Genomic DNA, 26,837 nt, shown 5'->3' with positions numbered 1-26,837 from the left:
AAGCACAACACCACAAAGAAACAACATCCAAGAGGCAATATTTGTGCCCTGCTAGCTGTAGCTTAATGTTCGTACTCTAAGACCAGGCAGCTTTTGCAATATTTTTCTTTTGCAAAGAACATTTGGGGGGAAAAAAATGTGTATGATGACTTGAGCCTCTACAAGAAGACAGAATACAAGCTAATAAATATCTAAGAAATAATGGTGTATGCGGCCGTAAGCACGGATTCCTAAAGGCATTACTCATTTCAGAATTTAGTTGTTATGAAACATGTTTTCTGTCTTGCTTTTAATTGAATTAAACATACTGTACAGCTATTTATAAAAATGATATGTTTGGGCCTGGAAAATAATTGCTGTTGAATTGCAGAAAGCAATAACACATAGTTTTATTAATGGAGGAATGTTAGCCTTAATTGAAACCTTGGGGAGTATTTGAGATAGAAAGAATGTAAAGAACTGAGCTGAGAAATTTCATTAAAGGATTCAACCATAACCTAACAGGATACCATTTTCTTCTGAACTGTTTACAAGGTTAACCTGAAGAAGAGTGTTAAGCGAGAAATGGAGGGAAAGGTGAAAGGCTTTCTTTATGATTCATCCACCATCATAAACACTGACAAAAACATTCACCTTTGTTTATAACGTGGGTCAGGAAATGCATTTAAACAAGTTTCCTTATCAACCTTTAGTGCTATATAATCAGTGATGTACAGAACATTGGAGAGTTCCATGTTTCAAGAGCCATAACATAAGGTGAATAATAAAAATGTGTATTAGGTTTGACTTCCACATGTTAGTCTAATGATTGGTTATCACAAACTATACTGGATTATCCTTGGAAACTGATCGTTACTTTTTCTCTCCCACACAATTCTAATTCTCTTACATCCTAAAGGTTCAGGAATACTATTTGCTACTGCTCAGCATCCTTATCTAATCATTCTATAATGGTGTTAAAAACATCTAGGTGAGGAATATTTTAAGTTTCAGACACCTTGCTTTAAGTTAGAATCTGACTGGAAGTTACAATAGTTAACAACTATTCCAGAGGGGTGCTCAGCTCAAAACTGAGAACATATGGCCTAACTACTTGAGGAGCAACTTGTCCCCATATGTTTCCACCAATCCAGGGAGTTCAGTCCAAGTAGGTATGCTTCCAGTCCCATTGCTCAGACAATGTCATTTTGGTGAGACCCAGGAAGTGTCAAACTGCTTGGTGAGGAAGAAGGTGTTTGCAAAATCTGTGAATAAGTCTGTCTGTTTTGTTATACCTGTTACCAAAAGCAAAAACAGAAAATGTAGATGAAAGAAGCATCATGTGAATAATACTCATGTGCTAATTGTGTAATTGGATAGTAAGTTGTTAACTATACAGATTAAAAAATAATTGTTTCTGGAAGCTGAAATGCAAAGCTTATTTGCTTGTTTATATTTCATATTTCTTAACCGCCCATCTCCCTCCAAAGAATTGAACCCCTTATACGTTTTCTTGTTGTTTATTAAATGATCACTTTCCTGCAATGCCATATATATATATATATACAGGGATGAACAAATAGAAGATTTTGAGTCAGCCACTAGGCCAATTTAAGCACCTTAGCTTTCAGTTTTTAATTCATTTATTCTAAGACTAGATAGATGCAAGAGAGGACTAGTGTTCAGAATATTAAAAATCCTGAAGCTTATCTAAAAGCTATTAAAAGCTTGATTCTTAAACCTTAAACCTTCAGATAACCAAAGATTCTCATTATTCCAGTTTAAGTTTGCCATCAAATTGGAATGCAAAGAAAATTTAGCAGAATTCAGTTTGTCAGATGCAGATCCAAGTAGGTGGTCTTCAGCAATGACTTACGTTTTACTAATTATTAAAAAAAACAATAATTCAGACCACTTACCTGTCAAAGTTAGCTTAGGAAACTCTGGGTTTAAAGCACTCTTTATGTGAAAGCACAATGCAGGCTAATTCTGCCAACTGCCAGCATTTTGACAATTTGAGTCTCACCCGCTCAAGGTTAACTCAGCTTTCCATCCTTCTGAGGTTGATAAAATGAGGACCCAGATTGTTGGGAGAAATATACTGACTCTGTATGCTGACACTTAGAGAGGGCTGTAAAACAGTAGCGGAAGAGAAGTGGTATATAAGTCTAAGTACTATTGCTAATGCTACTAGTAAAAACTCACAGGTACTCATTCAGCACCATCACAAGACCACTACCAACAACACTTTAGTCAAGCAGACAAAATGAATACTAAATTAAAAGCAAACCTACAAGCAAATGCGGATCAACCAACAATGTAATAAAATCATGCTATGTTCTAATAAAATAGAACTTTCCCACAATAAAAAAAAAACCAGAATTGTTTGTAGCAGCAATCAAACATGAACAAGTCTGAATGGCCTGGAAAACTTACTAAAAATAAGGTTAGAAAATATAGTTGTGTACATTTTGAAAAAGGAGCAATAAAAATAAACATGGACTACTAAGAAAAAGCCACTTTTACAACGTTTAGAACTACCTGATATGAACTGCCAGCATCCAGATGACCTCTAAGTGGCATTAAAGTGGCATTATTCAGTTCTGTATCTCTTTGCTGCCATATAGGGGCCATCCAGATATTTGCATCTGTTAAAGCTGAAAAAAACCACAAGAAGAATGCAAATCAAGCATGCAGAGGCTATCACAGGAAAAAAAAACAGCTGATATGCTATATCACTTTTCTAACACTGCATGCATTACTCTCCAGTCTATCCTCAATGCTTGTGCCAGTGGTCCCTCTATTTCATGTGCCAGCCCCACATGTTATATAAGCATCAATCCATAATCATTCACCTGTTACTAAACCTCATTGCATTTTTTTTTCTGGGGGGAAAAAACCCATCACACCCAATTGTCCTTGACTTGCCTTCTGCTGAAGAGAGAGCACATTTAGGGGAGAAGATTCCAGGGGTTCAGTCCTATCACTGCAGTTGCATTACTCAGTGTTTAATTTCTGGTATCAGGGAAAACAGCTATTTCATGGCTGAAGATGTGTGAGCATGCAGACACTAATTCACTAATTTGGAAAGCAAAAATGAAAAAAAAATGATTAAATAAATGGTTCACTCCGTGTTGTGTCTCTTTGATTAATGAATGGGCACCACTTTTAATAGGATCCCTTGCTTGGAAATGTCTAGTGTAATTAGCAGAGCTCCTTTTAACAGCAGCAGGGTCATTTTTCCTGGTTCAGCACTGGGAGCAGTTGTACTCAACAACAAATGTCACCAAGAGAATAGACTCCAATTCTTACCATGCCTTGCTTTCCATTCCCTTTCAATTCTACACTGATATAATAATCTCCACTATTGTTCAGAAGGGTTTTGTTTCCTTGTTTAACTATTATCAGAATCACAGCAAACCAAACCGAGGGTTCTGCAATGTTTGCTTAATAAACAGCTGCTGGAATGTAGATCAGGGTAAGAAACCTGGTTGCCTCTCCTCACATCTTTTGGATGTCACAATCTAAGAGGCCAGATCAAATGGAAAGGTAAAGTCCAAAGCTTCTGAGGAGGTGGTGATTGCTCAACTCTAATTTTCCCCAAAGGCCACCACCTGGTGACCATGTAGTTGGGAAATAAGGAATCTGGAATCCCAATTCCTCAGAAGAAGACCAGGTTGAAATAAGACTGATTGAGCTTTGGCCCAGATTTGTTACATACTAGCCCTGGATTGAGAGGGGTTGCTGATCTTTCCTTAAAATCTATTCCTCATATGAAAAAGAAAAAGCACAACATCTACTCAACATTGACTGGACATTGCAAATATAGTCTTAAGAGCAAATAAATATAAGTACATATATGTGATACATTATGGCTTGATTCCTCTTTTGGTGGTATAGCTAGTACTTCAGACTCATAACAGATGGGCTAAATTAGTGCCCCTAATAAACTGTAACTTGTACTCAATTGTAAAGTAAACCACAATTTGCCCTTGTGAATTCTTATCATACCACTATAGCGAATCCTGTGATGGGCTAGTTCTTGATGCTAAGTATTGATACTTGATACTTTGGTTTGCAGACAGTACAAACTAATAAAGGCCCCAAAATTACTACTGTTAATACTTCATGGATTCTGCAGATGTACATGTTTATCCTTTTCATATATTGTATCTGAAAGACTAGATGTTCACCTTTTGATAACAGCTTTTTAAGTACTAAGCACACAACATATCTTCATTTAAGAAAAGTTATTTTATTTATTGGGTATCCTGGCTATATCCCTTTTCCTTGACGATTTGTATGCTTAAATATAAGTCTTAACAATAAATAAGTTATTTTTGATAACTGCTTATTAAAATGATATCTTTTATCAGCTAAACTGTTAATAGCATTAGTCAACTCATTCTTGAGTTAACTTATTTAATTGAAATAAAACTTATTTCATTAAATAAACATATAAGACTCTCTTCTTCCTCCCTTTAAATTTTGCTGAAGTGTATAAGAAGATACACTGATGAAGTCCAGTAGCAATGAATGTATTCCTTATCTCCAAATCTGCATGCTTTTAAAAGATCAGCATCATACCAGCAGGTGAGAATACTATTAAGAGCCATTAGCTGTAATAATTAAATGTATATCTGAATAGTAGTCCTTTAAGATGATCATTGAATAGACTTTCTTTCATGTGGACTTCAAAAACCACCCTAAATCTTAGCAGAACTGAAACTCTGTGAGACTCTTGGAAAATTGGTATTTGGTATTTTTAAAGGATAGACTTCCCCAATCTCAGCATTTTTCAGATGTTTGTATTTGCTGATTCTGTTAACTGGGGAGTTATAGAATTTAAGTCCATCTGCCTGGAAAAGATGAGGTTGGGGTAAGTTGATACAGGAATACAACTATGCTACTAATAATTGTACTGAGTGCACTTGGTTAATCCAAATGGGACAGAATTATATTCAGTTTAATTTTATTATGATTACTTAAATTGTATTTTGTTTTCATAAACAGACAGCATGCCTGCCTCCTTACCCCTCTCAAGAAGTCTCTGCAGTCCACAAAAGGGACTGCTATTGAAGGTAAGAATAAAGTTTTTCTTCTGTAATTGGGACCTAAAATAAGAATTGATGCTAGCATTACAATATGGCAAGGCATCAATTCTGATATTATTCTTGAATGTGGTAGGATCTGGAAGATCAGAGGCCATTTTCTGAAATGCTTCACAAGAATCAGCATGGCAGCAATATAATTTTATTTACAATCCTGCCTTTTTTTTTTTTTTGCAATATCAGATTCTGTATTGATATGCATTTTACAGTTTGTACTTTATCCTGCTATGACGTTTAGTCTTTCTATGACTTAGGTATTTCTGATATGATTAGAACCAACAGGTTAGTTTTGCTTCTTGATATTTGTGCCAATATATCAGAACAAGGCCACTGAGTAAGGGAAAATTCAGCTCTCTGCGTCATTTAAAAAATTTGTGGTTTAGGATTGTAGCCAGTTTTCCATAATTGCTAACATTGATTTTCAGGAATCAGATATGAAACACAAGGTTAATCATCTTGGTTTCTTTAAGGGGTGCAGATTTTTAACAAGGCTTTTGCGCAAATTCTGACTATATTTATAATTTCTCCCAACCTTGCCAGCATTGCATTTTAAAGCTGTAATCTACTATTTTAACTCTAGTTAAACATACTGGGACTTCTCCACAGTATTGTACAGTAATGTCAAGATGCACATGCATCCCAATAGAAAGAGTTAGACTTCCTTCCTTACCGCCAATCTCTTCTCTGGCAAATGTTCTTGACTTAAAAGAGTCAGAGAAAATATCCATATGCTCAGGGTGGAGTGTCGTCTAGTTATCAAAGACAAACATGTTGATCTGGGTGAGATGGAAGGTATAATTTGGAAAGTTCTTCAATGTTAAACTGTTAAACCCCTAATGTCATTTGTCAAAGTTCTTTGGAACAAATATTCCAAACAATAAACATTGACTTGGGGTTATTGTACAAGGTGCATGATACTATCTGAACTTCAAAGGTGCATGTGGACAAGCCACATAATTATCCTTTGTACATGTGATTTTTTCCACTTTCCTTGTTTCTCATGTGTGTGTGTATCTCCTAAAGCAATAACTTCTCATTTCAAGATATATTTTTTTCTTTCAGTTTCTAAACCAATTAAATCCACTAGTAGGATTTAATATCTTCGTGTTTTATTTTTTACACTGGAACAAACACATTGTCCCCTTTCTGCAAAATTACAAATTTACCTTACTGCACTCAGATTTATTCCCTCCTAACAGGGCAATCCTCAGCTCACAACCATTTATTCAGACAGGGATCCATTGGGAGCTGTTCAGAGTTGATATTAAGATAGAAGAATACATAAACGTTTTAAATGTCATTTTTTGAAAATGAAATAAGAACTTGTATCAGGTTTTTTTTAAGAATTAACAGAAATGTGAATATCTTTTTAAAAACATGAATTTGATATTACTGATTTGTACGTCGTTGTTATTTATGATCTGTGACAGTTTTTTTTTTTTCTTCATTCCATGCACTATATGAAATCACTTTGTGTAAGAAGTATGGTTATATAAACTTGACAAAATAAATAAAATATGTGTACCACTTGAGGAATGGTAAATAATCATTCAGAAGAAATATATGACCACTCAGGGTAGCTGTAATCTTTTAATGAAAGCAAGCAACTTTGGGAGCAAGAGGGGGTTTCTTTTTTTCTGATCACGTTTTTAAATGAGGAAAAAATATATTGCCATTGCACATACTCTGAAAATATGTACTCTTGTTCCAATGTTACTGATAGGCAATGGAATTGGGGCTTGCCATATTACTTGATCACCTTTGATACAAGTAGTAGTTTGCAAATAAAGACATTCCAAGTGCTCCTGTGAAAAATGTAGTAAAGGGAAGAACTAAAAAATTACTTTGAGAATTTCCAACTAGGGTCTCTTAACCTGGGTAGTTGCGGTGTGCTACATGCCCACTCTAACTCTCCTAACATCACTCTTGAGAGTCTTGCTCTTAATCAAAAGCCTGAGTTCTGAGAATGCTAAGTGAGCTGCATGGTTGCTCCTGCTTAATTAGGCTACAGTGTTAAAATATTCATTGATTGACTCCTGCAGAAGCCTTTGAGAATTGAAGAGATTGTTTTCATATTATTTTGCTGTAAAGCTTCTCAGTGTAAATTGACAGTGTTTTAGCCTGAGTTAGCCCCTCTGTTTTTCTAACCCATGGCTAAAGAAATCCATGCTGTTCCATATATTGATTGATTGTGTGCAATCAAGTTGTAGGTGACTCCTGGCAACTACATAGATAGATTTGCTTTATGACACTCTAACCCGGTCTTTCCATGTTATGCTGGTCATTTATCTTCTTTCTTTCCATCTTTCCCAGAACTAAAGACTTCCCCAAAAAAGCTACGTCTTCACATAATATGTCTGAAATATGATAATTTCACCCTAGTCATTAGTGTCATGAGTGAGAACTCTGGGTTGATTTGTTCACTGATCTATTTGCTTGTTTTCTTGGCGGTATTCTCGGCAATCGTCTCCAACACAAAGTTCAGAAGTATCTACAATTGTCCTGCATTAATTGTCCTCTTAGCATTTCTAGCAAACTTCTGTCCCCAAATTCTGTCCTATTTTGTAATGTAATTACATTGCCACTGAGTCTCTCCTTTGCCGAACATCCTAGGATTATGTTCGTTGAATTTCTGCCTGGTGAATTCCTACCAATCACCTTCACTTTACTTTATTGATTAGCCCTTGGATCATATCAAAGTGCACAGATTATTACTAAAATTTGATAAAAACAATTGAAAATGGAATTGGATAAAATACAGTTTAAAATGAAATTGGAATAAAATACAATAATTTAATATAGAGATAAATAAACTATGATAAAATAATAGTTTGATATCAGCCCTACAATCTACCCCAATCAGTCCCACATACGCAGATCTCAACTGAATTTTGCTTAAGCACTGTGCTGTGTTAAATATTATTTTCAGATTCTGGCCACACATAAGGTAAGTTGTTTTGATATGGGGATCCCAATGGGTCATTAATTTGGTATATAGACCAAGGTAACTGTATCTCACCACTTATATAGGCAACAATCAAATCGGACGTAAGCCAGGTCTTCTACCTTTGCCTCTCCGCAAATGCAGAGACATCCATTGTAGGGTTTAGAATGGAATCTCCCCTATCTGACCATTGTGTCAAGCTGTTCAAATTTTGTTCACGTAAATATCTCCCTAAGATGTTTTGGCCGTTGTAACTTCAAATAGCTGTCTATTTGAAAAGTACGTTTGTATTTGCTCAGCCATTTCAAGTTATCCATCTTACTAAGGATAACTATATCATTTTGTGTATAAATCATCTTTGTGTTGATTCTGAACCCTTTCATTACATGACTGTTTTGTTGATCATGCATCTTAAGACTTCACCCTCATTGGTTGGATTTTGTACAAGATGCTTTACAATTTGGAGGGCACCCCTTTGAGTACTGAAATGGAGCAAATGAAAAGGGGCTTCAGAACATTTTTCTTAAAAAAATGGAACAGATAAGAAAACAGAAAATAACACTGAGTAATAAAGCTGTATCATTAAACCTATGGAAGTCAATTGAAAGGTACAAGAAAACTTCCCTACAAATTATTTTTTATGAATTATTGCATGTGTATGACTAAAGAAAAGTCATCTGACAAACTAAGAATTTTAATTTGGTATAACACAATCTTTTCCAGATACGCTGGCTGTTTTAACTGGAAATTCTGGAGCCAAAAGGCTATCAAACTGGAGGAGAACAATAGATAATTGTCTAGACTCTAGAGTCTAATATGGGTCATCATTTCAGAGATCTATGCGCACACACACAGCTTCAAGTCAGTTTTTGGCTTCTGATGGTTGCCTGGATCCCTGCAGTTTTCCTAACAAGGTTTTCAGAAGTGCCTTGCCTTCATCCCAGAGCTTGAGAGAGCGTGACTAGTACTCTAAGACCACCAGCTGGTTTTGTGCCTTAGGCAGGACTAAAATTCATAGTCTCCTGGTTTCTAGCCTGGTACTTCAACCACTACACCAACAAAGCTCTAAATTGAATTGAAAACAGAGTATTCTGTTTGATCTGGGATCCTTTTTACAGCACCTTTGAATGCATAGAACCTAATACAGAACCTGAACTGTCTATAGACACCTCTTTGGGAAAGGAATCAAACTAAATTCAGGGTGAATATACCAAATTTTCCAACCATTTGGGGGGGGTTAAATTGTTTCTCAATATCAATCTAATAGCTTCATGTATGGAATTCAATGCTTTGGTATTTATTGAAATATTCAAAATTATAAATGTTTTTTTAAAGAAGTCTGCTTTGTAGAACAGTTTAAATATGATTTAAATGTGTTATGGACCTTGGCACTTCTTCCTTGGGGAAAGTAAGAGAAAGAGAAACAGAACCTTATCATGAAATATTAACAGAGTTCAAACAATTAACATTCTATGACTGAAATATGATCACCTTTCTCCCACTGTACACAGTTTATTCTATGGCCATCCATGCTCCAAATTTGCTTATTTGTGTAATTAATTTTATTTTCTTTAGGCAAATCCCTTCTAAGAAAATGAGAATGTTAGGAATATGAGTCACCTAACAGCTATTTGGGTTAGAAATATATAAACCAGGATAAACATTTTAAAACTGTATCTTTAAGAAAATGCAAAACTGTAACTGCCTACCTAAGGCTTGCTCTCCTCTGCCCATGTCCAGCTGTCACGGGCAAAGTTGGTAGGCTTCTCTAGGATCATGTAATTCTAATCTGCCACTAGCTTTACTGGGAGGGAAAGTGGCAGGCTAATATGCCATGTTATGTGATGTAAAGGAATTTCTTGCCTTAGGCTGGCGGTCGCCTTAAACTGGGGATGGCACAATCTAACAGGTCTGTAGAAAGTAACAATAGGAAACCAACTGTGATGCTCATTTTTCAATGCTTGCAATTTGTCACCTGGCATTTTCACTTTAAGAAATGCAAATCCTTTTCTCAGTATCTACCCACACTCATTAGCATGTGCCTCTCAGAAAGATATTTATTATTCTATGTTTCAGATCCTTCCCCCCTCCCACCAGTGTATTTGGAAGGTACGTTTCTTGAAGTTCTATAGAATAGTCTGTTTGTCCCTTTGAACAGGACAAGTGGGGGAGGAACATAAACAAATTGGCCTTCACAACACCTTCTATTATCCAATTAATGGAAGAAAGGAATCAGGACTGGTCATTAGCAGGTTTTCCAATGCAGAAGCTGAACACATAATTTACTTGCTGGTAGACACACACAATTGTTCACATCTGCTGCCAACTGGTATTTTTACCCTTCTGTCCATCAAAGTAAGAGAGAGGCATGCTTTGGTTAAAACTCCGAGGTGTTTGTCTCAGTTTTGCTTTTGTAGTGTTAAGAGATTGCAGCAAGGCTCCTGTTTGCTTGATGATTTAAGAGAAGTTCTATACTTTTCCCTCTATGCTTTTTTGCTAGCTTGGGTGATTTTATTCTGACCTTACAACAATAATATTTATTGATTGAGTAATTATAACTATTGCCCAGAAGAGGGATATTTTTTTCGACTACAGGTAATCTTAGACTGAGCTCAAAATTTCTGTTGTTAAGTGAGACATCTGTTAAGTGAGTTTTGCCCCATTTTATGACCTTTCCTACCACCATTGTTAAGTGAATCACTTCAGGTGATAAGTTAGTAACCTGGTTGTTAAGTGAATCTGGCTTCCCCGTTGACTTTGCTTGTCAGAAAGTCACAAAAGGGGATCACAGGACCTTGGGACATAGGAAGGTCAGAAATACAAATCAGTTGCCAAGCATCTGAATTTTGATCACATGATCATGGGAATGCTTCAAAGGTCAGAACTGTGAAAAATGGCCATAAGTCACTTTTTTCAGTGCCCTTGTAACTTTGAATGGTCACTAAATGAACATGTGAGTCGAGGACCAGCTATACAATATATAGTTCAGTAATACAATATGTATGCAAGGAAACTGGTCTGCAGAGTATCTTTTCTGATTAGATCTGGGGCCAGTTCAGCTTCATCTACAGAGTTATACTTTATGCCTCCTGTGATGACCTGGGGAGTGGCACAAAGACAACACAGCCAGAGAATAAGTAGAGGTCCCTTTATTAGCTCCAACTTTTCCCCCAATGACCCAGTTACCTTCCGGTCTGGAGAAAAACTCTCCCACGAACCTGCACCAGCCTTTGGCTGAGGATATTCCAGTCCAAATGTTGTAAATTGAAAACTTTAAACCAGTGCTAGTCAATCTGGTCCCTACCGCCCACTAGTGGGCATTCCAGTTTTCATGGTAGGCGATAGGGGTTTTGTCCCCTACTTTATAAATCACCATTACTGTGGAACTGGTGGGCAGTTAGAGAAAATTTTACTACTAACAGAGATACAAAAGTAGACGGTGGGTATAAAAAGGTTGACTACCCCTGCTTTAAACTATAAATTCAACAAGGCAAAATAAGGTAATAAATCCGGCAGAGCAAGGTACAGAGTGCCAGAGATGAAGTAACAAGGCAGTAAATCAAACTAGTCGGGAGGATGCCAGAAAGTCATAACAACAGCCAACACAAGATAAACTCAACGTTTGTTCCCAACAAATGCCCTTCCCAACTGGTTCTCCTTTAAACTTCCTTCCCAGGTGTGCCTTTTGAAGGGGAATCAAGGCCCTTTCCTCCCTCGTAAGCCACGCAACCCACATTGCTCTTTTGCGTGCCCTAGGATGAAAAGGGGGTGTGCCTTGGCCTTCCTCTGAACCTCCTCTCCCTTGTTCTATCTCTTCCGTGCTCTGCCCAGCCTGACTTTGCCCTTCCCCAGTTTCCTCCACAGCCAACGGAGCCACTCCCCCACTCCCTCATGGCTGTTCATCTTCTTCCTCAAATTCAGACTCTCAGACTTGACGGAGGCCTGACACTTCCATAAGTTTCTCTAGTTCATTGATCTGATCTCATGTCAATCCTAGTGTTGAAGAATACATTTTCTCGGCACAGTACAGCTCCCCACCTTGATTTATTTATTTTTAAACTTATGGAAGGCCAGTAGAACAAAAATATCTCTTGTACTACATCTCTACTATGGATTATACTTGATTTATATGTATGAATATGTATATGTATGAATCTCTATAAAACTCAAGCTTTCCAGAGAGTAATGAGAAAGAAAGGAAGCGGGATGAAAGCAAATTATACACTTAGGCTTGTGGGCCAGTATATCAATCATAGTGATTCAGAAGTACAATGGAATTAAGTGGGATTGGCTTCCAGAACGTATACACGGGACTACGGCCTAAGAAAACCAAATAAACCAACAGCTACTATATCTAGGTCAAATCACTCAACAGTATTTTCTGCATAGACTTTATTCAAATGAGCTGGCCATGTAGGGAAACAAAGAGCTACGCTCTTTGTCTATTATCTAACTCGTCCAATTTTTAAGCAAAATGCCAGCAGATTATAGAATGAAATGGTCAAAGAAAGGCTCTATCAGTTCTTTCCTGTTACCTCTCCCCTCCCTTTGCTTCTCCTGTGTCCTTTGTGTTGACTGGATTCTTTGTCACATTTTCTTCAGGGTTCATTTGTAGTTGTCTGCACTGTTTTTGGAAAAAAAATTACAGTCCTTGACCTTTTGTCCACAGTACTGTACTTGAATATCCTGCTGCGCATAATTATGCAAAAGAGCTCTGCATACATGGGGTTTGTCTGCTTTTTTCCCTCTCCTCTTCTCTGCTTGGGAATGTCTTGGAGTCATTGAACTTACTGTGACATAAAATGTGGTTACTAAATAACAGAGATGAAAAAATAGCACCACCTAAGAATGAAGGGATCACATCTCCTCTCAAACTGAATGAGAGGAAAATGAATGAAACTGTATATGCTGACGCCCTTCCGTTTGAGAAATTACTTATCAAAATCTGCATTAAGCAAATCAAAGCACAGAACAAATCATTTTTCTTTCGAGACATGTATGCAACATATTTTCTGTCCCTGTCTGAGATATATCCAGGTATCCTAAGATCTTTTGAGATTTCCTGTGGCCAATTAGAGATAGTAATAGAAAAGAACAAGGAACATTCTAATCTTCCATGAAAGAGAATAAAACAGAAAGATATTCTCCTTCGTTGGAATCTTTTGATTTAAAATAAAACCACAGATCATTATGCTTCTCAACCCAGCCCAATGATACCTCTCTGATAGTGTGTTATTTTGTTTTATTTTGAGTGATGGCTGAGCTTGTCAGCTGGAAAACTAACAGCCCAGGTTCAAGGCTTGAGCTCCGTGCAACAGGGTGAGCTCCCATTACTTGCCTCAGCTCCTGCCCACCTAGCAGTTCAAAAGCTTGTAAATGCAAGTAGATAAATAGGTACCACTTCAATGGGAAGGGAACAGCATTCTGTGTAGAGATGGTATTCAGCAGGTTCTGACCAGTTCTGGAGAACCGGTAGTGGAAATTTTGAGTAGTTTAGAGAACCAGTAATGGAAATTTTGAATAGTTTAGAATACCACCTCTGACTGGCCCCACCCCCATCTATGCTCTGCCTTCCGAGCCCCAGCTGATCAGCTGGGTCTTCTTTGGTTGCCCTGCATGGGAGAATGGAGCTGGAAAGCAGGTTAGTTGGGTGGGGAGATTTTGCAGTATCCTTCCCTGGAGTGCAGTGGGAATGGAGATTTTATAGTATTCTTCCCCTACCATGCCCACCAAGCCATGCCCAACAAGCCACACCATGCCCAACAAGCCACGCCCACAGAACCAGTAGTAAAAAACCTTGAATCCCACCACTAATTCTGTGCGCCTTTAGCGTATAGCCATGCTGGCCACATGACCACAGAAGCATCTTTGGACAATGCAGGCTTCCTCAACTAAGAAATAGAGATGAGCAGCACCCCCTAGAGTCATCCATGACTGGCAGGGGAAACTTTACCTTTTTTGTTTGTTTGTTTCAGAAAAAAAAGAAGCTGGAGTGAGAAAAATGGGAAATGTTCAAGATAAAAATTATGTCCTGTGCACCTCTAAATTCTGTGTTTAGGTAGAACAATTATACAACTAAAGCCTCATATGGAAGTTTCTCTGCCATTTCAAGAATTGAAAAATTTCATCTGTGATGGGGGGAAAATCAGAATTAGTGGTAAAATAGTAATAAACCTAACAATTATACAGGATACAATTTTTGCCTGTAGGAAAACATGTTTGTATTAAATCTTTATTTAGACCACTCTGTTTTTATTGACCTTCACTCATCTGCTAAATGTGAAGAAGGGTACTTTATCAGTTTATCTAAGGGGCAAGTTTTGAGAATGAACAGGGTACTAGATATTTATCACTGAATACACTGATAATAAAAAAAAGAGATGTGTGCAAAATGAAAAATAGCAATAGCACTAAGAATATTGCTTCATAGTGCTTTATAGCAGCGCCCCCCAAGCTTTTGGGCACCAGGGACCAGTTCCATGGAGAGAGGTTTTTCCACAGACTGGAGGAGGTGTGGTTTTGCATGCTACCTGCATCCCACGGATGTGGCTTTGCTTGTTGGTGTATGTGGCCCAGTTTTTAGCATATCGCAGCCCAGTGCCAGACCATGGACCGGGGGTTGGGAATTGTTGCTTTATAGTACTCTTGAAGTAGTTTACAGAGTCAGCATATTGCCCAAAGCAACTTTGGAAGGATGGAAGGCTGAGTCAACCTTGAGCCGGTCAGGATCGAACTCTAGGCTGTGAGCAGAGTGTGCATTCTAACCACTGTTCTGCCATGGCTGTGGTATACAGTGTACAAATTTTAAATGTTCTGAGCTCAAAGCAACCTTTTTTGTGGTTAAAATAGCTGTTCTGGCCATAAGAAATATTCTAAGCTTGAAACAGGGCCACTTCTAATTCAAAACACTTTTGAAATGATCAAGACATGATCAGAAAACACAATTTACTTTAAGCTATTGTTTATAACAAGGAATCAGAGACAAATTTGTCTTCCTTTTTGGACATGGGGCCATGTAACATATTTAAATCTCAGCAAGCTTCTGCTCCCCAGCAATGGAGCACAAGAACCATAAGATTATAACCATATAGCTTGTAAAACTTTTACAGAAACACAATCTTTCCACTTCCACCATGTGAGCATGTCATGTTCTTTTTGGCCTATTTTGCATGCCTAGAGGGTGTATGACTTTATGCTAGGAAGTGATAATCTCCTCTCAATACATGATTCAATCATTCGAGCCTACACTCTCGTGACCTGCCTTGTCTAATGCAGCTGACCAAATGTGAATGGCAGTTTTGTCAGATGCTATTCATTGAATAGGAACACAACAAAAGTCCTGTTGAATCAACTCCAAGGCCTTGTTTAGCCCAATGTTCTGTTTCTACAGCGGCCCCTAGATGACAATGGGAAACATGTAAGAACAGGAGAGTACAATGGCTTGCCTGTTGTTGTTTCCCAATTGATGCTATGTAGAACAGCTATTTTGTGTAAATCACCATTAAAAACCACCTTACAATGAATGTGTTATACTCTCTGTAAAGTCAGAAACATTAATGACCATTATTACAACTTCTAGAAAGGAATTCCATAATTTAACTATAGAGTTATGAGAACTTGCAGGCAAAATCTAGATGGCCTTTAGATGGCAGCAAAAAGTTGAAAGTTTCTGTATCCCTTTATTGCCATCTAGTGGCTATCAGAATTCTTGCAGGCCAAATCTGGTAGCCCTATTTAATTACAGGGCTTGCGATAAAATTTCTTCTTTTAGCTTTGTGATTCTTGTAACGTTCAATTTCTTAAATTCACATAAAATTGACATTAGTCAATAATTTCTTGTAACATTTAAAAATTGGTATTACTCTGATCACTTTCCATTGCTCTTGTAGAGAATCCAGTATTAGATACTTTTCTTAGACAATCATGAATTGAATATTTGAAGAGGGGCTTTTCCAGAACTTTTGGGTGAATACGCTCTAGACTAATTGATACCATGTCAACCTATTGCTGTCAGTTTGCCCTTGATGATTAATATTTAATTGCCTCTTAATGCATTGATTCTTCAGATTTTCTCTGAAAAAAATGCATTCAGTCCCGGGTAGCCTGCTGTGTTTTCTGCTGAGAAGTCAAATGCAAATAATTTCTTCTACTTCTCGACGATGTCTTTATCATTATATTTTACTTTTCAAATTCTTTATCATCCATCATTCCAGTTGCCTCCAGGGTGACTTCTTGGTTCTGATATATCTAAATAAAACTTCATGTTAGTCTGTATTTTACTGATGTGCTCCTCAGTATTTTAAAACATAAATGAATATTTTTTCCAAAAAATTTTCCTTTCAAAATCCTTCATCCTCTAAATTAGGGGTGTCAAACTGGCAGCTTGGTGGGTCAGATGTGTCAAAAGTAGGCCACACCCAACCCAGTTCCATGAATAGGAAAAACATCATGAAACGTCACATGATAGCAACATGACACTGCAAGTTTGACACCCATGATACACAGAAGCTAGAAATAGGTAAATTGATCACCTTCCAGAATCACTGTTTTCTTTCTGGAGGCTAAATAGCAGTTCAGTAAGGCTACCTGTTTAATTAAAGCAAGTCTGTAACAACTTCTTGCACTTTTCTAGGAAAACAAAATGAAGTTAGTTTCCAAAAGGATCTCTTGTTTTTCTGATTGCTTTGACAAAGCCAAACGCTATAATTTGTGGAAATTTTTCAAGGACATTGGACAGATTTTTATATTCCAACTCACCTAATGGATCGTTGAAGCCATCTCAGCCATCTGGCTTCTAATTTATTGATGAATACCTTAATGCGATTTATTTACTGAATCTCCTTGCCTATATTGCTTTTTTGCCTCGGCGGAAATGCAGCAAATGCAGAAGATCTACTAGTGAAAATGGAAGTGTGTGGAATTGTCATCTTTACTCACAATAAGCATTGCTTCTCCTCTCATTCAGTGGCAGCAGAAATTATGACATATGGTAACCTAATATGAAAGATGGTCTAAAGGCCAGCAAGTCATTCACTTATGTCATTACACCATTATTGCATTCAAAGCACAGTTCTTGGGCTCTTTTTTCATATTTACTTCTGGCCAATTATGCAATAATTTCTGAACTGGAACAATTAATTAAATTGCTTTCTGCCCATGATCTTTTCTGAAAATAGTTATCTTCTTCTATTTTCTTTCTATCTCCTCTTTTCTTTCGGGTTATTATCTATGATTTTTCTCTATACCAATTTAATTAAGTAAAATATAAAATTAACCAAACAGTTGAGTTTTACACAGAGTCATAACAATACAACTCTTCAGGGTTTAATGTTTCAGTGTTAGTCCAGTCAAGGGTTTCTAATTCTTATTAAGCTGGAAACTAGATGTAAGTGTAATCCTCCTCAACGTTTCTCTTTATGAATGTTGTCAAATACAGCAAGCTCAAGATATTTCATGAGTACTTGAGGATGTTCTTTGAATAATTGTCTCTTTTTTCTCTGAAACTCAATGATGCTCTAGTTCAATGTCTAGTTCAATGTCTAGCAGCTGTGGCAACCAATGTGGTTGACGTACAATGGTGCCCAAAGATTTACATATTTCTTTATAATATATTTAAAAGATATAATATATTCATATATTTCATTTATATTTTTCTGTTAATTTATATGTAAAATATGTAAAATATAGTAGTCCTTGACTTACAACAGTTCATTTAGTATCTGAAGTTATGACAGCACTGACAAAAATGACTTATAACCATTTTTCACACTTGCAGCATCCCATGGTCCTGTGATCAAAATTCAGACGTATTTATGATGCAGTACCCTGGGGTCATGTGATCACCTTTGTGACAAGCAAAGTCAATGGAAAAGCTACTTAACAACCGTGTTACTAACTTAACAAGTGCAGTGATTCACTTAACAACTGTGGCAAGAAAGGTTGTAAAATAGGGCAAAATTCACTTAACAATTATCTCACTTAGCCACATAAATTTTTGGCTCAATTGTAGTTGTAAGTCAAGGACTTTTGCAGTATTTTTCAAGCATTTACCTTTGGAGAAACTCCTTCCATTCATTCTAAACAATCTTTGCATGTTTGCTACTATATATAGCTCCAGTCCAATAGTGCACACTCTGCCCTCACCAGACACTCTTTAATAAAGAAATAAATTAATAATTTATTTATGAATAAAGAAATAAAATGAATCTCAGATTACATCCATTATTTTCCCATAGCAAAGTTCAGATTTTGGTTCTTCTCACAGGAAAAAAAGACTATAAAATATCATTTACATATGAAGTCAATTCCTCTCACTAAAAAAAAAAAAGATAATGAAAAAGCCTAAATTATTTGTGTTGAAAATCTAAGGTACAAATTTGACATTCAAAATGCAAAATTGACTTTAGAAAGCTCCACACACAAATCAAATGGCAATTATGGGGGGAAAATGGGCTGTAGGGCCAAAGACATGCACCAGGATAATAATCTTGAGTTAATACATATAAGATTTGATACGGTAGTGTTCTCATGTGTTAATTTTAGCTGTCCTTGAAGCAGCTTTACCGTAGCTTATTTTCCTTTTCTTGTTCTTCTTGTCCTCAGTGCTAAATATAGTAGTCTTCTTATATCAATTGTATTATCCCTGAGAGACCTTGTCCCTCTCTATTTCACCAGAGGGATGAATGGCATCAGTTTCCATTATGAAAATCTGGTAGCTTCAGAGCAATTGCAGGATTCTACATCTACAATTGTTTCACCATACTCTTAAATTAAACAATTAGGAAAAACTGGAACAGAATTCTTTTTCAAAAGCCACCCATTTAAAGCTCTCATAGTTTACCAGGTCCATGTATGTTGGTAAGGTATGATATTAGTCACAGCACTTAGCAACAAATCAAATTACAATAAGCATAATACCAAGCTAGATCTTCTTGCATTTTGTTGCCAAAAGGTTTCCTGCTGGGAACCTGTAATACTTTTTTTCCCCAAAATGTGATTATAAATTATAGTAAAATCCAGGATAACTAAATGGCAAGAGATATTACAGCAGGTACATCTTGTGCCACAACATATACTGTGCTTTTGTACAAATCATGTGACTTTCAGTGACATCATGTAAGCTTTCAGTTACATATATCTAAGCTGTTAAAAATAAGCTGTGCATGATTTGATGAGGCTTTTTTCTCAGACTACATGCTTCATAAAATTTAAGTCGGCTTGGCTGATTCAAATACCATAATAATGTGCTGTTCAGGCAGAATATTGTTTTTGAATGTCTGGTAGTTGTGAAACTTTCAAGTTATCAGGCCAATATATCAGAATGTAACTTATTGTTCTTCCTTATTTAATGTATTTATATACAGTTTCATTTGCTAAAGTATCTCAAGGTGATTTGCAATAAAAACAGCAATAAAGTATATAATGAAACAATCCTTGGACAGTATAAGACAACTATATAAAATAATATTCAGGTAAACTCATTCATTTAAAAAGTGTGGGAAAGGCCTGAGTAAATAACCAACCATTCAACAGATGCCTCTTGAAGTCTGTTGCAGAGTATTAACAATGTTATTAAGAAATTATCCTGTTTGCAACTATGATATGGCATTCAATAGTCCTCAGGACCTATAAAGGATCTTCCCACAAAGACCTCACTGACTAGCCAGGTCTAATAACTGTGAAGATACACTGACTACTATCCTGATACCAAGTTATTTAGAGTCTTCTGATCATCCCAAATTTTGAATTTTAATCAGTACCCTGGATGAAATGTTCTGTATTATTTAAAGTTTCCAGAATGACTTCAAGGAATACATTCTAGTAATCTAAATGTAAGGTTACCAACCTGTGAGCTGCTGTAGGCAAGCTGTCCCTTTTCGGCAAAGGGCATAGTTGATATTCCACATGAAAGTGGTAATACATATTTCCGGCTATGGAGTTCACTTCAATCTCCACTAATAATGATGATTTTAAAAGTTCCTGCAAATCATTTACCTCAAGGGTGTCAAACTCAATTTCACTGAGGGCCGCATCAGGGTTGTATTTGATCTCGGGGGCCGGGGTGAGTGTGGCCAGGGTGGGTGTGGCCAGCTTGTTGTTACTTATGTCGGGCCACCTGTGGTGACCCAAGTACTCTGCCAGCGAAAACAGTCTCCCAATCTCCGTTTTCAGCCACAACAGCTTTCTGCAGCCCTCTGCCCACAAAAACAGAGCTCAGGTGGGCCGGGTGCATCCCCCGGGTCCCATTTTCAGCTGCAACAGCCTCCTGCAACCTCTGCCAGTGAATACGGAACTCCGTGCAGCCCTCCTGTGCTCCATTTTTGCTGGTAGAGGCCCCGCAGATGGTCCTTCGCTATTTCCAGGGGAGAGTTTGGAGTATTGGGGAATTACCAGCTCCAAATGGTGTTATATGGCCTCAGAAAAACATATAGCTCAGGGGTGTCATCTGCATCTTAGATCTAAGCACTCCATGATCTAGATCTGGGCCCCAAGCCTTGAGTTTGATACCCCTGATCTATCTGTTTTTCTGAAGCCATATAACACCATTTGGAACTGGTAATTCCCCAATACTCCAAACTCTTCCCCCCCCCCCAGGATTTAATCTTAGTTTATTTGTGCTCATGTACCCCAACATGGTCTTTCCTAATTCAAATGTTATGAAGAAGTGACATCCACTCCCAAATCCCTGATGAGCAAGCAACTTCATGGTTTCATATAAAAGCTTGATAGCACTGGGGACAAAATGAAGGTTTTGGCAACCAGCCATGCCTGTGGAACCACAACACAGTGTCCCTAACTCTCAGCTCCCAGAGACAGTCCAAAAATACCCTTAGTCAACAGTAACAGAAACTGCTGAGAGATCAAGCAGGATCAACAATGTCTGTGTTTTCCAACTGGTGGATGACCATGTCTCATTCTGCCCCAATTGAAAGTGCTCAGAGTAACTGATGTCATCCAAGCTCTGCAGTTATACAAGTACAACCTCTCCAGTACATTCAAAACCAAAATAAGGGATGGTATTTGACAAAATCCTTTGGATCCAGGGATGAAGTAGAACTTCCCTTCAAGTTTGGTGGCATCACTCTCTGTGTTTATTTGATCGATTCCCTCCCTCCCTTTGGCTAGCTCAGGTAAGCTGAAATGAACAGGGATCATCATGTTGGTTTATTCAGAATAGCAAGTAAAGAATTATTCCATAACTATCTTCTTTTTCACTTTGAAATGGGCAGCATTGGGAGCTCTGAAGCAGATGGTAATAAGCCCCTCACCATTCTAAAGAGCTTTGCTGGATGGCTGTTTGAGGATGCAACGGAAGCCACAAGCTATTTTACAAGGTTCACTGTCACACAGTGGGTGCAATTATATGCACTGAGTTAGGTCCAATCGGCCTCTTGGCACGTCTTACATTACTTGCACTCTAGTTGTTCCCTGACTTTTTCATTGCATCCACAGAAAACCAAGGACAAGCCTAGGTTCCACACTGCCAGAAGAATACACTTATGAGCAATTGTGTCATTAGCCCTTTCAGTTTTACCCAAGAGGTCAACAGCAGCCTTGACAAGCTCATTGTCTCTGGCTTCTGGAAATTTGCCCAGAAACCCAAGTGCTCCATAGAGTTTTGCCTCCCTTCTTAACTCCTTTCTTTGTTCTGATTCCTTTCACGACTTCCTGGTTTGGGCAAACCATTAGATGGCTATTGTTTTACTCAAACTGCAAACAATGGCTTGTGTTTGCGAGAGCTGGCAGAAAACAATGTTCCTATCAAAACTTTTTACAAAATTTAGCTGGTTATTCAAGGTGAACTGTTTTGCTGAGTAAGATCCTCTCTATTTCTCATCTAAAACATAGTAAAATGTGACTCGGAGGTGGGTGGAAACTGGAAATTACCTGAACATTCATTATTCCACCCATGTTTGGGTAAGGATTCCAGTGATGAAATTAGGATTTTAATAGGAAACAACAGCAAAATCAGAACAGGCAGGTGTGGTGGCAAAATGTAAATGACCCTACTGGGATTCAGAGAAGGAAGTAAAACATGCAAATACAAGACAAGATTCAAGAATGAGAAATTCAAGTCTAACTACCAAGTCACACCCTGCTTCTTACAAAGTGCTATATAATCCTAGGCATTGAGGCACCTCTCAAAGATGTATAATCTTTTTTTTTTAAGTATAATGTTATGTAGGCCAACAACCATGGGAAATTGCAGGAAAGGGTTTTTCAAAAAGATATTTCCCCATGAATTTTCATTATGATAACATAGTACAGATCTAAGAAGCATTTTTCATTTCCTGTAATTTTCTGTAGTGTCTCCCTGTGGCATGGCTTATACTGCAATTTCTACATAAATTAAGAAAAATGTATATAAAGTTAATTAATTGGGCATGACTTTTTTAAAAGAAGAAAGGTCTCTTAATTCTCAAGAAAATTAAGTTAAGAAAATAACTAGAATAGCAGTTTGGCATTCAAGAGCTTAGCTCTTATCCAGCCAAGTACATTCCTTATCAGAAAAGTACATTCCACAAATTTAGCACATCTGGTTTACTTAAGTGATATACTCTATATTCAGCAGTCATAACCATGGACATAATATTGATATTTTAAAATAATACAAGTAATGGGTCTGAGTCCAGTTTGTCAATCATGACTTCCCTCTCAGACTGTTAAACAGAAAAAGTAAAAGATACAACTGAAGGTCAGTGTGCAAGTGCGTGGAAGAGTATATGCTCATGATTATTTATTTGATATCCCATCCTTATTATTATTATACTTCTTTTCTCCTCCTATTTTCCCCAACAATCATATGAGATGAGTTGGGCTGAGAGAGAATGATTGGCCCAAGATCACCCAGCCAGTTATCATACCTAAGTCAGGACTAGAACTCACGGTCTCCTGGTTTGTAGGCCAGCATCTTAATCACTAGACCAGTGGTTCTCAATCATTTCCTCACCATGGATCCCTTTAAATACATTTTGTGATCAGGGACCATGGCCATGAATCACCAAGACTTAATTCAAGATCTAAACCAAGATTTAAACCAAGTTTAAACAACTTTAAGACTTGTGAACTTCAACTCCCAGAATTCCTCAGCCAGCCATGCTGATCTCAAAGTTGCCAAGTTTGGAAATCCCTGATTTAAACCATAACATTTCTTCAATTCTTCATGGACCCACTGTGATGACATCACACACCTCCGGGGTCTGCAGATCACAAGTTGAGAACCACTGCACTAGACAAAACTTACCTAGTGTCATGCCCCTGGTGGAGACTGACTCTGAGGAAGAGGAGGAACAGCCAACAGGAAGTGGAAGTGTGGCTCCAGAGGTGGCGGAGGAGGCTGGGAAAGGGCAGAGGCCAGCTGAGCAGGACCCAGGCCCCTCCCTTATCCATCCTAGGGCATGCAGGGAGGAGAGGATCAGGGTAAAACATGGTCTACTTGGGAGGAGAGGGCCATGATCCTCTTCATGGGTTGGGTGAGATTTGCATAAGAGTTTGGACCTGAGTGCTAACAAACGCTGGAGACAAATTAGTGTTTTATTCCTAAAGAAGGTTTATTTTGGTTGGCGTTCTTCCAATGGACTGTACCTGGTTGTCTTCCTGAAGTTGGCAATTATCTATCCTGGTCTGTCATGGAACTTTATTTAGTGCGGTTTGTTTTTGGTTTTTGCTTCATTATCATCTCTTTGAATTTGAACTGTGTTTCTTTCCTTTGAAATGTTATTTTGAAAATACTTTATTCCTTCACTGTGAACAATTAAACAGTGAAGCCAAGTTGACGGCATTAAAGGACTTTTAGTTACATTTTGGGTTTTGTTATATTTCTGATATACTCTGGGTCATCACACCTAGATATGCTAATAATCTCTATTCATCTGGGACAGTCCACATTTTCTTTAGTCTCTTCTCCACAACAATATTTTTGCTACATCTTGTTAGAAAAGTTAAGTCTGCGGAGTTGATGCCCTATCTCTGATTGCTAAATCTACAGATGAGCAATTGACTTTTCTGTAATATGTCTTATACATACTAATACTAGTACTAATACTATTCAGGAACTTGTGGTTTTACACTCTCTTTGGGCAATAACTGCTTAACTCACATTTGTTCTACCTATACATTAACATTCAGGCTTCTTGCTCTACAAGGAAGCAAGCCTATTTTAAGGCAGAGTTGAAAAGTTTTAGCATATGGGCCTGTTCTGTCTCGCTTTTCCTCTTTCCCAAAATATGAAAGAGTACAAACTCACACCAACACAGGCAGGCAAGCTGGTTCGGACTTCACGGAGTTAATTCTTTGGAACTGATAATATTCTTGGCATTCCCACATGTCCTGCCTGCCAAGTCCAAACTGATAAAGTTTTACTCACAGAAAATCACAAGGCAGTCCACAAAAATAGTCATTTATGAAGAAAATCTGAAGTAAGGTTAAACTTTGTCCCATACAAAGTTTCAGGAGAAAACACACCCACTTTTATCCCCTGTGGGGTGTGGCTCAATGATTCAGTTCACTCTCTGACCCTCCCACGCCTCCTACGTTGCTGCTCACGTTTCTCCCTATGACGCTGCTTAGGATCGAGCCAACACTCTTCCTCTTTACTCCCTGTCAGGGGCTGCTCCAATATGCCTTCCTCCTGATTAATCTCAGGCTGTTCCTCTCGGTTGTCTGATGGAACCTGAGGCATTATCAGGGAGGAAGGTCCTGGGGAGGAAGGCATTGCCAGAGAGGAAGGTCCTGGGGAGGAAGGCATTCCCAGTTCCTCCTCCTCATCTTCCAGGTCCTCTTCCTCTGACAGCATAGGCTCGGGAATCAGGGCCACAACATGAGCCCAATGTGACCCATCACCCTGGCTCACTTGTTTTCTTGGCCTTCAATGAGGTTTTATCTGCCCTAAATTCTGTGCAAATCCACTCACATTTTGAGTCCTATTTGCCCATCATTTGCCCTGCAGGAGAACCTGAAAACATTTTATCTCAGTTGTGTCATGCTTTCCCCACTACAGGACTGGCACCTAAAAATGGAATGCTTAAATATCTGTAAAATCTTCCTGGGCCAACTGCCTAAACTCTCCAGTTTGATTCAGTCTTGACTAGACACAGCAAGTCTAAAAATGATCACTTGAAATAACACTCAGGCCCTCTTGGCAAGGCTTCTGAACCGAGTTAAAACTGACCTCTATTACCAGGAGGGTTGAAGAAAAAAAAATGCTAATGTAAAAAGAGTCCATTGGCCTTGAAATGGATGACTGATGCTTACTGATGCACAGAAGACAGCCTTTTGCCACCAGAGTGAACTCAGCCATGGCAGTGGCTTTACATGACAGGAAGGACATTTAGCTTTAAAAAAAACAGTACAAGTTTTTAGGGAAGGGAGCCACAAACCTCTTTCATTGGAGTTTTGAAAGACAAAACAAGTATACCTCCCACCATCAGAATTCTAAGAAGATGCACATCTGATAGGCAAACAATCCTTTTCGAGGCTAGGAATTAGGAGATCAAGAAGGCTTCTCAATAACACTCAATCAGAATACAGCTGGAAGGGACATTGGAGGTCTTCTAATCAAACCCCCGGCCCAAGCAGGAGACCCTATACCATTTCAGACAAGTGGCTGTCCTGTATCTTCTCAAAAACCTACAGTGATAAAGCACCCACAACTTCTCAAGGTGAACTGTTCCACTGGTTAATTGTCCGACTCCTCACTGTTAAGAAGTTTCTCCTTAATTCCAGGTTGCTTCTCTCCTTGATTAGTTTCCATCTGTTGTTTTTTTTTTTCTTGCCCTTTGATGCTTTGGAAAATAGATTGACACCGCCCCCTCCTCTTCTTTGTGGTCCTTCTTTTCGCTAGACTAGCTGTATCCAGTTCCTGCAACCATTCTTCATATTTCAGTCTTTTTCTTATTTCCTTTTTCTTGTTTTAGTCTTTTTCATGTTTTTCTCTTTCACCAATGAAATGGCCTTTCTTCCTCTTTCCTCTTTTCCTTTGCATGAAATCTGCTCTTGAGTGTTGGGGACCTTCCAAAACAGTAAAGGGAACATTTGCAACAGCTGGAGAAAAAGAAGGGAAAATCCCAATGTCTTGTATATGTGAGAGTGCAAAGACTGACTAACCTAGTGAGAACAACAATGGGGGATCTCAAAAGTGCAGGGGGAAACATACAATAGTAATGAAGCAAACACCTCAAATGGGGAAAGGTAACAATAGTGGTGGCATCAGAAAAGTTTAGGAAAGCCATAGAGCTGTAAAGGTGAGGAAAAAGATGGTAGGAAATTCAGCTTCAGCTTCAACCACAACAATACAAGAGCACACAACAGTTACAAACTCAATATAAACTGCTCCAAACTTGATTGCAGAAAGTACGACTTCAGCAGCAGAGTGGTCAATGCCTGGAATGCACTACCTGACTCTGTTGTTACATCCTCTAACCCCCATTCCTTTAACCTCAAACTAACTACTATTGACCTCACCCCATTCCTAAGAGGTCTGTAAGGAGTGTGCATAAGTGCACCATTATGCCTACCGTCCCTGTCCTATTGTCCCCATTTATTCACACCTATTTCCTGTATTTCCTGTATAAACTCGTGTTTATACTTATACCTATTATCTTGTAAGAGATTGACAAATCAAATAAATAAATAAAAATTGGAAACTGGTGGAAAAGTAATTATCTAGTGCTCCTTAGACTGGGATTCACCTGTTGTTTGTCAGAGGGATCTAGGGAAGCTTGGGTTAGGGTAGTTACTTAGGGGAAGAGGCGGAACATGAAACCATGAGGATGACCAATGAAATGTGTAATTGTGCCTTGGCT

General features: G+C 38.0%; 1 long non-coding RNA gene across 1 annotated transcript in view; it reads right to left on the bottom strand.

The window, feature by feature from the left end:
• Nucleotides 1-1,028: 1,028 nt before the first annotated feature.
• Nucleotides 1,029-26,837, bottom strand: part of LOC148127717 (uncharacterized) — a 90,187-nt gene continuing 64,378 nt past the window's right edge. Inside the window, exons 2-3 of the long non-coding RNA XR_015744971.1 lie at nucleotides 1,899-2,110; nucleotides 1,029-1,274 (exon numbers count right to left, since the gene is read on the bottom strand). This is a non-coding gene — a long non-coding RNA (uncharacterized LOC148127717). The remainder of the gene's footprint in view (nucleotides 1,275-1,898; nucleotides 2,111-26,837) is intronic.

This window comes from Pseudonaja textilis, chromosome 1 (assembly GCF_049901715.1).
Source record: "Pseudonaja textilis isolate UNSWEBS1 chromosome 1, rPseTex1.2, whole genome shotgun sequence".
Taxonomy (NCBI): Eukaryota; Metazoa; Chordata; class Lepidosauria; order Squamata; family Elapidae; genus Pseudonaja; species Pseudonaja textilis.
Note: the sequence above shows the minus strand (reverse complement) of the source record. Positions and strands in the feature narration are given on the sequence as shown.